Source organism: Callorhinus ursinus, unplaced genomic scaffold (genome assembly GCF_003265705.2).
Source record: "Callorhinus ursinus isolate GAN/ISIS: 27379988/994484 unplaced genomic scaffold, GSC_fseal_2.0 scaffold38, whole genome shotgun sequence".
Taxonomy (NCBI): Eukaryota; Metazoa; Chordata; class Mammalia; order Carnivora; family Otariidae; genus Callorhinus; species Callorhinus ursinus.
This window is the reverse complement of record NW_027397100.1, coordinates 8,554,714-8,567,926: the sequence shown is the minus strand read 5'-3', so window position 1 is coordinate 8,567,926 and position 13,213 is coordinate 8,554,714.

The following is a 13,213-nucleotide window of genomic DNA, read 5'->3' as shown; positions in this document are numbered from 1 at the left end:
TACCCCACATTTTCCATGCTTGATGTGAACCATCACTGGAGTGACATGGAGAAACAAGTCAGCTCCTTCTTCCTTTCTGAGCCTTATTTAGATTGGTCACATCTCCTTTCCTTGAGGCTGAACATCTTCAGGTCCTTCAACCGGGCTCAAGAGACATGGTTTTGAGATCTGTATCTACCCCTAACATGTAGTCTATCTAGGTCAGTGGTTCTCAAACTTCAGCATGCATCAGAATCACGCTAATGTTTGTTAACATTAGCTTGTTACACGTACATTTCTAGGTCCCACTCTGAGAGTTTCAGATTCAATAAGGCTGGAGTGGGTCCCCATAATTTGCATTTCTAACAAATTCCCTCAACATGCTGATGCTGCTGGTCTTGGGGACCACCGTTTGAGAACCACTGGTCTAGGTCCCTATAAAAACATGGCTTCCCCAGATGAAACCACTACTCAAGCTGGGGTCTGACTAGTGTTAAGCAGAACTATCACCTCTCTCAATATCAACAGCATGCTCCTATTATTGTGGCCCAAATTACAAACTGCTATTTTATACTGTTGAACTTCAAGTCACCAAAACTCTGAAACTTGTATCATATAGGTGGCTCCTAAACTCTCTCCATATTCTAGAGAACAGGAAGTATCACTTGTTGAGTGCTTATTATGTGCTGAGTACTTTAATGAGTTGTTCCATTTAATTCTTACAACATCCTTGAAATGGGCAGCTATCTCTCTCTGGGGAGACTGACACCCAGAGAAATAAAAAAAATTCCCAAGGTCACATAGCTGGTAAATAAATGAGGGACCCAGGATTTGAGCCTGGCTTATAGAACTCTACAATTAAGAACTCTCCTCCTGCTTAACAGCATCTATTAATCAGCTGCCCTTTGGGGCCCAAGGCAAATTTACCTAATTGTGCCTCATCCAGCTCATTCATCTTTCTTGTCTACAAGGTTGTCAAATGTGATTTTTGTCAAATGCCCTAGCTTTCTTGAGCCTCCCATATCTCCTTCAACCACAACCCAGCCCTTTTTACTCCTGCCCCAAAGAGTAGGTTAGGCTTTCTGAGTTGCATTTGGAGCCACATGAGTTTGGTTTCTGAAAGTGTTAACTGTGGGCACATTTCAATAAAGACCATTTTCTAGGCTACAGGTACATAAATGTTCTCATTCAATATGCAAATGTACCACAAGTGATTTAGGGTGTGCTAGGCCTTTATTGTTCTAGTTGCAGTTATGTTGATTTAGCCCATAGCTTTATGGTTAATAATTTAGTAAGCAACCTTATTTTTTAATCTCCCTTTGTCCTCATGCCTCATCTTTTTCCACATTAAAGGACCTAAGCCTGCACAAAGATTCAGGTTTAATGAACCATCAATCCTTGAATAAGTGTAGCTGCAAAAGGATTCCATTCAAATTCTAGGGAAGGAGTTAAGTTCATGAGTTTTCACCTTCTTGATAGGATTCTTGGTTTCATCATGAATATAATGATTCACTTTATCCTTAGTAGTGCTTTCGGCATTATATTCTAATTTGCCTGATATTAACCATTGTCACACCAGTTTTCTTTGGTTAGTATTTGCCTGGGATATCTTTTTTGTCTATTTTGAATTATTTGTGCGTCATTGTCTTAGGTATAGTATCTCTTATACAGAGCTCATAGCTGGATTTTTATTTTTTTTTTTAAAAAATTCATCCAGTAGTCTCTGTCTTTGATAGATAAGTTTAGTCCACTTACATTTATTGTGATTACTGATTTGTTTGGATTTCTTTTCTGCCATCTTATTTTGTGTGTGTGTGTTATGTGTGTTTTTCCCATTACCATGAGATTTGGTGGGGGGGGCAGGGTGAAAAGCATGTGTGGTTAGTTTAATTTTTTTTCTTCTTTCTTGACTTTTGATGAATAGGGTTCTTTAGAACCCCATCCCTTTTCCTCCCCACTTATTTGAAGGCTGTAAGTCACATTTCTTTTAGTGTTTTTTTAAAATTTTTAACATATTTACTTAGCTATGTATTTTCTTAACAATCTAAAGTTATTCAGTATCCCTCTTTTCCTCTTGACAAGAAACCCCTTTAACACAATGTAACTACCAGTTGAACTGCGCCCCACCCCATCTTCCTTGTTATTACCTAGAATTTTAATTACAGTTTTTCACAAAAGTTGATATTTATATGATCAGAAATTAATTAGATTTACCAATATATTTGACCAATTTCTGACTCAGTGATTTTCTTCTTTCACTTTCTGTTTTGCTGAAGTACATGCTTTATTAATCTTTTCAATGAGGATATGGGTGGTAAACTCTCTTAATCTATGAAAGTCTGAAAATGCCTGTAATTTGCTCTTTTCAATGTTCCTCTAGCTGTGTATTGAGGGAGGTTGATTATGCTTTTCTTTTTCTATTTTTTTAAGATTTTTATTCATTTGAGAGAGAGAGAGAGAGAGCAAGAGCATGAGCAAGGGGAGGAGCAGAGGGAGAGAGAGAAGCAGATTCCCCACTGAGCAGGGAGACCGACGTGGGGCTTGGTCCCAGGACCCTGGGATCATGACCTAAGCCGAACGCAGACACTTAACCGACTGAGCCACCCAGGCACGCCTGATTATGCTTTTCCCTCTGCATGTTTAGGATATTACTCTCTCGTCTCTGTCATCCATTGCTGCTGATGAGAAATCTGCTGTCAGCTCAATTGGCATTCTTTCATAGGCAATTTGTCTTTATTCTTTTGAAGCTCTTAAGATTTTTCTTTTTATCTTTTTTTTTTAATGTTTTCTTAAAGATTTTATTTACTTGACAGAGAGAGACAGCGAGAGCAGGAACACAAGCAGGGGGAGTGGGAGAGGGAGAAGCAGGCTTCCCGCGGAGCAGGGAGCCTGATGCGGGGCTCGATCCCAGGAACCTGGGATCAGGACCTGAGCCGAAGGCAGACGCTTAACGACTGAGCCACCCAGGCGCCCCTTTCTTTTTATCTTTGACATTCTGCTCTATCATTACAATTTTTCTGGTTGATATTTATTTTTTACCATCCTGTTTTAACCATTGGTATGTGTTTTTCATCTGAGGACTTTCTTTTTGGTTCTGAAATATTCTCAGCCACCATATCTTAAATATTGTAACTCCATTACATCCTTTATTCTATCCTTCTAGAATTTCTATTACACATATGTTGGAATCTTTCAATCTATTTACCATGTCTTAACTGCGCTTTCATATTTTCCATTTCTTTATCGCTCTCTTTGGGTGAATTACTCTGGAATATCTATTAATTGGATAGGCTGACTAGGGGCTGGGGTTCGGGGAAGAGGGGGAGTCTCTTCAAATGTGTCTTAGAGTTTATTCCATTTGAATTCACTTCAATAATGATACTTTTTATTTTTAATATTTCTCATTGTTTCTTTTTCACATCAATAGTTAATTCTGTTTTGGGGTGCCTGGGTGGCTCAGTCAGTTAAGCGTCTGACTGTTGGTTTTGGCTCAGGTCATGATCTTGGGGTCATGGGATTGAGCCCTGTGTGGGCTCCATGCTCAGTGTGGAGTCTGCTGGAGATTCTCTCCCTCTGCTCTCCCCCACCCCCTCATGCACACGGGCACACATTTTCTCTCTAAAATAAATAAATAAAATCTTCAAAAATATAGTTAATTCTGTTTTACTTCATAACTTTTTCCTTTTTTATAGGAAAGAAAGTCATTCTTTTACCTTTGTTAAAGTCTTAAACTTATTTTAGAGTCATTTCCACATTGCTCTTTTTACTTGCACTTACCACAAATGAATCCATTTGTTAGGAGTTGAGTTTACTGACTGTCTCAATGTCAGTTTTCTTCACAGGCTTATTTTTAAGAGGAATCTTTCTGTCCATTTTCTTTCTTTGCACTTGTCTAAACCCAGACCCTGGGGACTCTAGTCCCAAGCCAGGCTTCCTAAATGTAGCTCAAGATCCCCAGTTTTGGGTGATATCAGAGATATCACAGAGGAGGTTAATGAGTCAGGGTGGCTTAGCTCCAATCCCACTTTCCAGATCCGCATCTGTTCCCCCTGTTACCTAAGATACAGTTTTAAGCAGTGAGTCTGATGCTAGGCCTCTAGTTCTCAAAGAATCCTTTTGGTCCCATTTACTCTGCAGGACCTGAATTCCTAGTCACTTCTGGGTCTGGAGCCTGGCAGGTCTGAGGCTTCAGCCTCCATTGACTTTGTATTTTTCATCTCTTTCCATTCCGAAGAGAAGTTTGCCATATTTCTGTGTGGCTATGTAATTTCATTTTAAAAACATAATTTATATATTATTGCAGTGTATAAACAGAGATTATTTTTCCCACTAATTCATGGACAGTGTGGTTCAGTTTTCCTATATTGGTTTTATTAAAGTATGATTTATATCCAACAAAAGCACCAATTTAAAGTGTAAAATTCAATGAGTTTTGATAAATCTATAGTCATGTAATCGCCATTACAATCAAGAAAAGAATACTTCCATCACCCCCAGCCAAACTTCCCTTGTGTCCTTTTACTATCAATCCTCTTCCCCAAACCCCAGCCCCAGGTAATCACTGATCTGCTTTCTATCTGTGGATTAGTTTTGCCTTTTCTACAATTTCAAATAAATTGAATCAGACAGTAGATACTCTTTTGTGTTTGGCTTCTCTCACTAAGCATAGTGATTTTGAGATTTATCCATATGGTTGTACACCGATACTTCATTCCTTTGTACTGATGAGTAGTATTTTGTTTGTGGATTTATCACAATTTGTTTATCCATTCTTCTGGTGATGGACATTTGGGTTGTTTCTAGTCTGAGGCTATTATATACAAATCTGCCATGTACATTCACACACAAGTCTTTGTGTGGACATGTTTTCATTTCTCTTGGGTAAATATGTAAGACTGGGATTACTGGGCAGTAAGCTAAGTGTATGTATGACTTTACAAGAAACTTCCAAACTTTTTCTAAGTGGCCGCACCATTTTGCATTTCCATCTGCAATGTGTGAGAGTTCTGGTTGAGGAGCAGGTTATTTTTTAAAGCATGAACTCAATGCCATCCTGACTGTAGGTGACCATACACTTTAGAATGTATACTGAGCTACAAAATGCCAGGAATGGTAATGAAGGCTCTGTGAGGGAACAGATTCTTAAGTGTCCTGTTTACTGTTGTGTCCCCAACGCCTAGCACCACTCTGGGCTTGTGGCACACACTCTGTAAATCAATCAGTGAATAAAGACTTGCCTCTGACAAACATTAATAGCTCATAAGAGTTGGGTCCAAGTTTGGACCTACTGCATCTTATTTAACCAAAGGAAGTTTTGGGGAGCCCTGTTTTCTCCTTCCCTAAATGCCACAAAAACCCTTGTTTTGAACTAGTTGGCATTTCTACCCTGAGCTCTACCATCACTTCAGCCAGGCTTCTCTTCACAGCTCAGGAGCCCCCCTGCCCCCCGCACTTGGTATGCATTTCAGCCAGCAGGAAGGAGAAAAACGGTGAGAAGAGCACATCTCTCTTTAAAGACACTTGTCTGACAATGAAGATCATTTCTGCTTATCTGTCATGGGACAGAACTTAGTCACGTGGCCACATCTAGCTGCAAGGGAGACCGGGCAACGTGGCCCTTTTTCTGACAGCTGTGTGCCTAGATAAACAGCAGGGTTCTTTTAGTCAGAGGAAAGGGAAGATAGACATTGGATCACTTCCAGCAGGCCCCACTGCAAGCCTGACTTTGTCCTGAACTCTAGGCACTGTAGGCTCAACACACCGTATTATTTGAAAAACATGTTTATTCCTCAACTCCAGGGAGAAACTTTCAATTCACTATCCAAAACAACAGGCTGGTGGATATAGGAGGTGTCTCATTCAGCACCTCTAGGCCCAACCCCATGCCCAGACTAGCTACCCTGGCTCCTCCCTCAAGGATGTCTGCTCCTTGGGGTAGGGTACAAGGGGTAGGGAGCAGTTGAAGGATGGTGCATTTACAGAAGGGGGAAGTTAATGATGGGATCTGTAGGCGGCTCACAGTGCTGAGCTCCCTGGTGCCCTGGGTGACCTACCTGAGGAAGCTCTGGTGGATCCTATCACTGAGCTGGGTGCAGAGAGCTGGGTCCACTTGGTTGCCCTTCTCACAGTTCATCAGGCTTGAGTTCTGGGAAACTTAGCAGCCTACAGGGGGTAAGGCATGTCCCAGAGCTGAGTGTCCAATACAGTAGCCACCAACTGCATAACTCTATTGAAAATAAATAAATAAATAAATAAAATATTCAGTTCCTCAGTTATACCAGACACATTTCAAATGTTCAATAGACACCTGTGACCGATGGATATTGTATTGGATAGCACAGATACAGAACATTCCCATCACTGAAGAAGGTTCTATTGGATAGCACTGTTCTGGATGAAAGACATCTCAGGTCATATTAACAAGAGGCAGAGTACCAAGAAAGAGGGGAGCTGATGGGGCTGGTCTACACTATGCCAGGCAGGCCCCAATTGGGCCACTATGGTCTACGGGCCCCAGAGTCTGTGAGGGAAGCAAATGAGAGAGAGGAAGACATCCAGGCAAGGGTGACCAGAGTACAGAGGTGTAGGAAGTATATATGTGTCTTGTTTAAAGTTGTTTTAGCATGGGTTCCTCCAGAAGCAGATGATGGGCCAGAATATTCAGGGTAAGGAATTTACTTGGGAGGTGATCCCAGGTAGTACCAGTGAGGGGATGGGGAAGTGAGACAGGGAAAGCGTGCATGGTCAGGCAAGTGATCATTGTGAGGAAGTGGGGCTCCATCCTACTGGGGAACTCTGGGAGTCAGTGCAGAGCACACACCTCAAAGTCATCCTTCCCAAGGGCTGGGGGCCTGTTGTTTTTCTACCTCAACTTCCTCAGTCATTGGCTGAGGGCTGCTTCCGGGTGTTAATTCACCAGGACTTCTGGCCTGCAAAGTATAAAGACAGAGGCCTTCCTTACCTGTAGAAAGTCCTCAGGCAAAGAGATGCAAACCTGGGGCAGCTGGAAGTTGGCTGGAGCACACTGGAGTGGTGAGACTAGTGGGGTACGGGCTGGACACTCAGCACTATCTGCTACAAAGGGGGAAGACCAACACCCTTCACCCTCACCTCACACACACACACACACACACACACACACACACACACACGCCCTTGTACATTTCTCACACTGGCTTCTTCCTTTTCCTCAGACTTACCCTGCTTCCTTCCCACCATTGGACTTCTGCAAATACCTATTCTGGATGTCTGAGACACTCTTCTACTCTTTCTCGTCCCCTTTCATTTAGTTAAGTCCTACTTATTCTTCAGATCTTGGCTCAAATGACCTTTCCCCTAAGGAACCTTTCCTGAGGGATACCCCATCCCCACCCCAAAGCAAGAATAAGTCCTCCAGGGAGCGCCTGGGTGGCTCAGTTCGATAAGCGTCTGCCTTCGGCTCAGGACATGATCGAGGGTTCCCTGCTTCTTCCTCTCCCTCTGTTGGCTGCTGCCCCTGCTTGTGCGCGCTCTCTCTCTCTGTCAAATAAAATGAATAAATTCTTAAAAAAAGAAAAAAAGAATCAGTCCTCCTGTTGCACTTTGTCCCAGCTCCCTGTCCTATAAGTGTGTCATTCATTATATGTAGGGTTAGTCAATTCTGCCTTCCGCACTGGACTGTAAGGAAGGGATCTTGCTTGTCTTGTTCACAGCAACACATAGTAGGTCTTCAAGAAATGTATGATGAGTGAAGAAACGAATGAATAAAAAAATGAAAAAATGAATGAACGAATTCCAGTCAAACTGACAAAGACTCCCAGTAGCCAGAGAAGGAATTTACCAGCTAAAGACCCCTGGAAGAGGAGGAGGCTAATTAGCAATTCATTAGGATCCATTTTCACTTCTGTAGTCAATGCTAATCACTTGTTTGTTTAAAACGGGAAGTTCTGCACTCATTAAATCCATTAGTAAATGAAAATGTTTCTCAGGGAAGTCTGGCCTCCCACATTGGAGTGTAAATTCAAGGGCTGCACCCCCTCTTTTGCACAGACCTCCCAGATGTCAGCAAAGCAGGTGCTCACAAGCTGGAACTACCCCAGTTGAGGACCCTAGTCCTTTCTCATGGGAGGGGCCTGTTTCTCCAGCTCTCTGAGCTCGGGTTCTGCCCCTGTACAATGGGCACAGCATTCAATTTCATGGCTAGGAGTGAAGATTAGAGGGAGTCGTGTACTCAGGAATGTCAGCTCACACCCTGATATTATCCTCCTTGAAAGACTGTGAGGGGAGGGAGTCTATTTTGAGGATGTAGCTACCCTGCAGGCCCACTGGTCTGAACTCTTCAGGTCTTGATAGCCCACAGCCTCCTCTTTTCTTATAAGCAGTCCCATGCCTAGAGGGTGCTCACAGGCCATGTCATGCCCACCCTTGTTTTGCACTAGCTCATTTAATCCTCACAGCCAAACCAACCAGGTAGCCATTATATGCGTTTGCAGTTGCGGAAACTGAGGTTTGGAGGGGAGAGGCTCTTGCCCTGGGTCTTTTCTCTTTGCCACGCTGAGCCGTCCCCTCAGGAAGCCATCTCTGACCCTTGAGGAAGAAATGGCTGTTCTGCCCAGTCTTGTGCTTCATTAGGTGGGTCTGCCTTTCCTGGGTCTTACTCATCCTAATGTTCTCAGGGGCCTGGTAGGTCTGCAGAAAAGAAACAGCTCTGTTTGTCTGAGTGCTAACTAGCTTCAGGGCTCAGTGCATGCCGTGCATTAAATCACGGAGTCCTCAAACAATGCTACAGGGGTGAGCTACTGTTATCATCTCTGTCTTACAGATGAAGAAACCGACTTGTCAAAGATCACATGGTTAGGCTGAATTTCTTCACGTGGAGAGGAAAGAATTTCCTCTGCCCTTCAAGGTCCTTCTAGCTGGACTAAGAATCAGATTGACAGGAGACAGATTAACAGGAGAAAATAAAATTTAATAGTGTGCACACGGAATCCACACAGACATGGACACTCTGAAGACAGTGAAGCAGCATGATGCTTATATGAGCTAAGGAGAGTAGAAGGGGTCTGAGGATACAAAGGAGAGAAAGGCCATTAGCACGAAGGTGAGAGGAGATGTTTGGAAAACAAAGGTTGTCCAGTTATGCTGATAAGTTCCTTAGGTAAAGAAGAATCTCTGTGAATAACTCTCTTCCCAGTATAAGCAGGCAGTTGAGGAGCAGGTAAAAAGCTTTTCCTGAATGGGATTTGATTACTTTTAACTCAAAATAATGTTCATGCCAAAGTGGCCCATCTTGGGGTGGCCTGTCCTTGACCCCCACACTGGAAAGTATGTAAACGGCAAAAGCAGTCTGCCTTCAGAGCCCCGTGCATTTCACTTCTGGAAGGACTGTTTTGCCCACACCACAGGTCTCAAAAACTGTGGACAGGGAGGGGGGTGCTTGGGGGTGACATGGCAAGGGTGAGCTCTGCCATCCACCCAACCAGAGCCCTGCAGAAAAGCCCCAGAGAACAACTTCCCAGGGGAATGCTACCAAGCCACTCCTCAGGCACCTTTTGGGTGTTCACTGGCAGGGGAGCCCAAGCCCACCTTTGGAGTGTTAACCTTAAAAGTAAAATTACCAGTTATTTTACCAGCAAAAGATGGGTCTATTTGGGAATAAAAGAGAATTGCAGTCTGGGACAAACAAGCCGTGGCAAAACCATAGGCAAGTTGGGAACAAAGGAGAGGCACACTTTTTTAAGGAGAAAAGGGGTAAGCTGGGAAAGCTGTTATGAACTAAAAATCCACTGGAGTAAACTGGAAGTTTGAAGTGTAGTGGCTTCTCATTGGCTGAGCTGTTGCTGGGGGGATAAGAAAAACATCTCTTCCTCCACTGGCGTAGTGGAGTAGTATCCACGTGCAAGGTCAAGTCTGTCTCTTCCTGCTGGGTCTGCAATTGACTATGAGTGGTAGGGCATGAGAGCTCCCCCTGTGAAAACCTCCCCACTCCATTATAGTGACGTTTCCCATTACTAATTTTCACAGGGGTATTGAACATCAGACCAGCCTCCCTTCCCAAAGCTTCGTCCTTTTCTTCAGTCTCACTGTGTATAGTTCCCACCTCCCATTGACATGAGCAACACCCTGAATGTGCTGTGTGAGCCTCTGTATGTGCTGCTTCCTCTATCCAGAGGGGTCCTTCCCTTTGTTCTGACAGGCAAATACTGCAAGCTAGCTTGGCTGGCCTCTCCTCCATGCAGCCTCCCAGTTTCCTGTCAGTTCAACCTCTGCGATGCCATTTATACCTTTAAGGTACCAACACCTGCATCATGATGACCAGTTCCTAGAGCACACGGCCCAGGGGCCAGGCCCGGAGCCCTGAGTCCAGCACTTTACCAATTGATTTCTCATCATGCTCTCAGGGAGGTATTTTATATATATATATATATATATATATATATATATATATATATATATTATATATATATATATGTCTTAATAAAGATTTTATTTACTTATTTATTTATTTGAGGGGGGTACATGAGCAGGGGAGGGGCAGAGGGAAAGGAAGAGGGAGAAGCAGACACCTCACTGAGTGCAGAGCCTGACGCGGGGCTCAATCCCAGGACCCTGATATCATGACCTGAGCTGAAGTCAGATGCTTAAGTGACTGAGCCACCCAGGGGCCCTGGGAGGTATTATTTTTATTCCTATTTCATCAAGGCTCAGAGTGATGAAGAGACTTGCCCAAAGCAGCAGGGTGAGGATTCAAAGCCGGGCTGTCCATCTCCAGAGACCATGCTCTTAACAGCTGCTCCTGACCTCCTCCTAACACAGATGATAGCTGCCTCCTCCTGACATGTCTTGTTTGGCTCTCCTTTGGGCCTAGTCCCTAGGAGGCAGCATTTATGTCTTTTTGTCTCTGGGCCTGGCCCATAGAAAGCCTTAAAAAAATGCTTGTTGAATTTAATTGGTTTCCAACCTGCAGATTTTGGATCCTGTTGCATAAATCTGATATAACTGATCATGTGATGTTAGCAGTCTCAGGTTCGAATCCTATCTTTGCCATTTACTTGATGCTTTGGGGCCCAGCACTGGAGAGCTCAGTCATCCTAATGTTGAGAGGACGGCAGCGCAAGCCCCAGCCCTGTCCAAGGTGCTGAAGATGCGGTAAGGAAGGTGACCCCTCCGTGGGGAAAAGGCAGCAAGCCCCAGACAGAGCTGTGGCAGGACAGAGGGCATCAGGCAATGCCTTGAGAGCACTGAGCATGAGCCCTAAATTCTGTCTGGGCAGTTACAAAAGGCTCTGAGTCTCGACCTGCTTCTCTTGGGGTTCTAAAGGACTCAAATGAGCTAGGGCTTAGAGGGGGAATGATTTTCCTACAGGCACACAGGAGCCATGGGGGTGGGGAGGGGGGCTGCCTGCACAGTGCCCAGCCATCCCCTCAAGAGATCCTCTCCAATATCCCTTTGCATTTTTGGATTAAACAATGCCTCCTCCCCCTCCAGCCCTGGTTCTACTTGAGAAATGCAAAGCACAGGAGAGGAAATCCTGATGATATTAGGCTCCTGTCACCAAAATGTGAGTTTATCATAGCATTATGGACTCACAAATGTCTTATATTTTAATAATAAAAAAATTTTGTAAGTTACACGTGTATGTCGTTTAAAGATGTGAAGAGTATAAAGGGTATCTTGTGAAAAGACTTCTTACCGCTGATCCTGTTACCCTTCCTAGAGGCTGCCACCTGGGTGTTCTTTAAGAGAAATTCCACACATAAAGTATCCTCATCCCCCATAAATAGTTGCATTGTTCTGCTTGCTTTTTTCTTTAATAATGTATCTCAGAGATAAACACAGAGAACTAGCTCTTTCTTTTTAAAGACCACATGGCAAACTACATGTTAGTAACAGACAAGCCCAGCCTCTCTGGATGGACCTTTAAGTTGTTTTGAACCTTTTGTTAATGCAAACAATGTTTCAACCAACACTTTGTTTGTTTTTGCACATGGACAAGGAAATTCCTAATAGCAGGATTGCTGAGTCAAAGGGTTTGTGCATTTTAGATTCTGAGAGCTATTTATTCATTTTGTTACTGGGTTGAACCTAGGTTATTTAACCAGTCCATCCCTCCCTCCCTAAGCTCTTCTCCTGCTTTCTTTTCAATTTCCATATTTACTTTAACGAAATGTTGACAGTAACATTTCATGACTTTTGATGAATCATCCTTCAGTATATATAGTTCACTAGAATTTGTGTTGTTAGGAGGTGTGGAACGGGGGTGTTTTGGCCTCTTTTGGATGGATGTTTATATCCTATGATTAGGTTATTTCCTATCTTTTGCACCCAGTCTCTCGAGATATTTATGCAAAACATTAGGCATAATGCCTGGCACATACCGGGCATCCGGTATTTGCGAGTTTCTGTAAATCACAATGTTGCAGTGAATTGCCTATGCACGTACATCTTTGTGCACATGTGTGAGCATTAAATTCTTAGAAGCAGAATTGCTGGTCAAAAGGTGCATGCATTCAAATTTGGTAATACTGCTAAATTGACCTCCAAAGAGCCTGTATCACCTTACACGCCCCTTTCCCCACATACTTGCCAACACTTTATTATTAAGTCACAGATGTTTTAGAGGGTGGAACAATGACTGGAGACCAACTGGTTCAAACCCTTTATGGAGCAGACAGGGACACTGAGGCCCAGGGATGGGGAGGGAGTGCCCAAGGTCACCTGTGAGCTATAGCACAGTTCAATTCGCATTTGGTGTCTCTCTGTCCCCTTCTAGGGAACTGGGGCGAAGGGGAGGTGGGTGTGCCGTCTATGTCTACTCCCCACCTCCGCCCTGGGGAATGCCACAGTTTTATCTCATTAAGAAACTTCGGACTCTTCTCCACTACTTCTCTCCGCCTCTCCCCCCACCAATGTCTTCTCCCTTGGAAACGGCCTCAGAGATTCTGAAAGGTGCTTTCCTTACTTCTGAGCCCGCCTGTGTGGGAGGAAGCTGAGGACGTGAGGGTACTGATTGAGAGAGCAGGTTGAGACCCGGGAGCTGTTGTGCAAAAAGAATGGTAAATTACATAAGGAGGGAAAGCGGAAGGGTGGGGGGGTGGGTGGAGGCAGCCATTCATCAGTGCTTTTTAACTCTTTCCTGCTGCAAAAGCAGGCAGCCCTGGACGGACGCTGGGAGATGGCTGCAGTGAGAGACATTTTCATAAATGGTTTGTGCTGAAGGCTTTGAAGGGAGGACAGCATCGCTCCCACCTCGCCC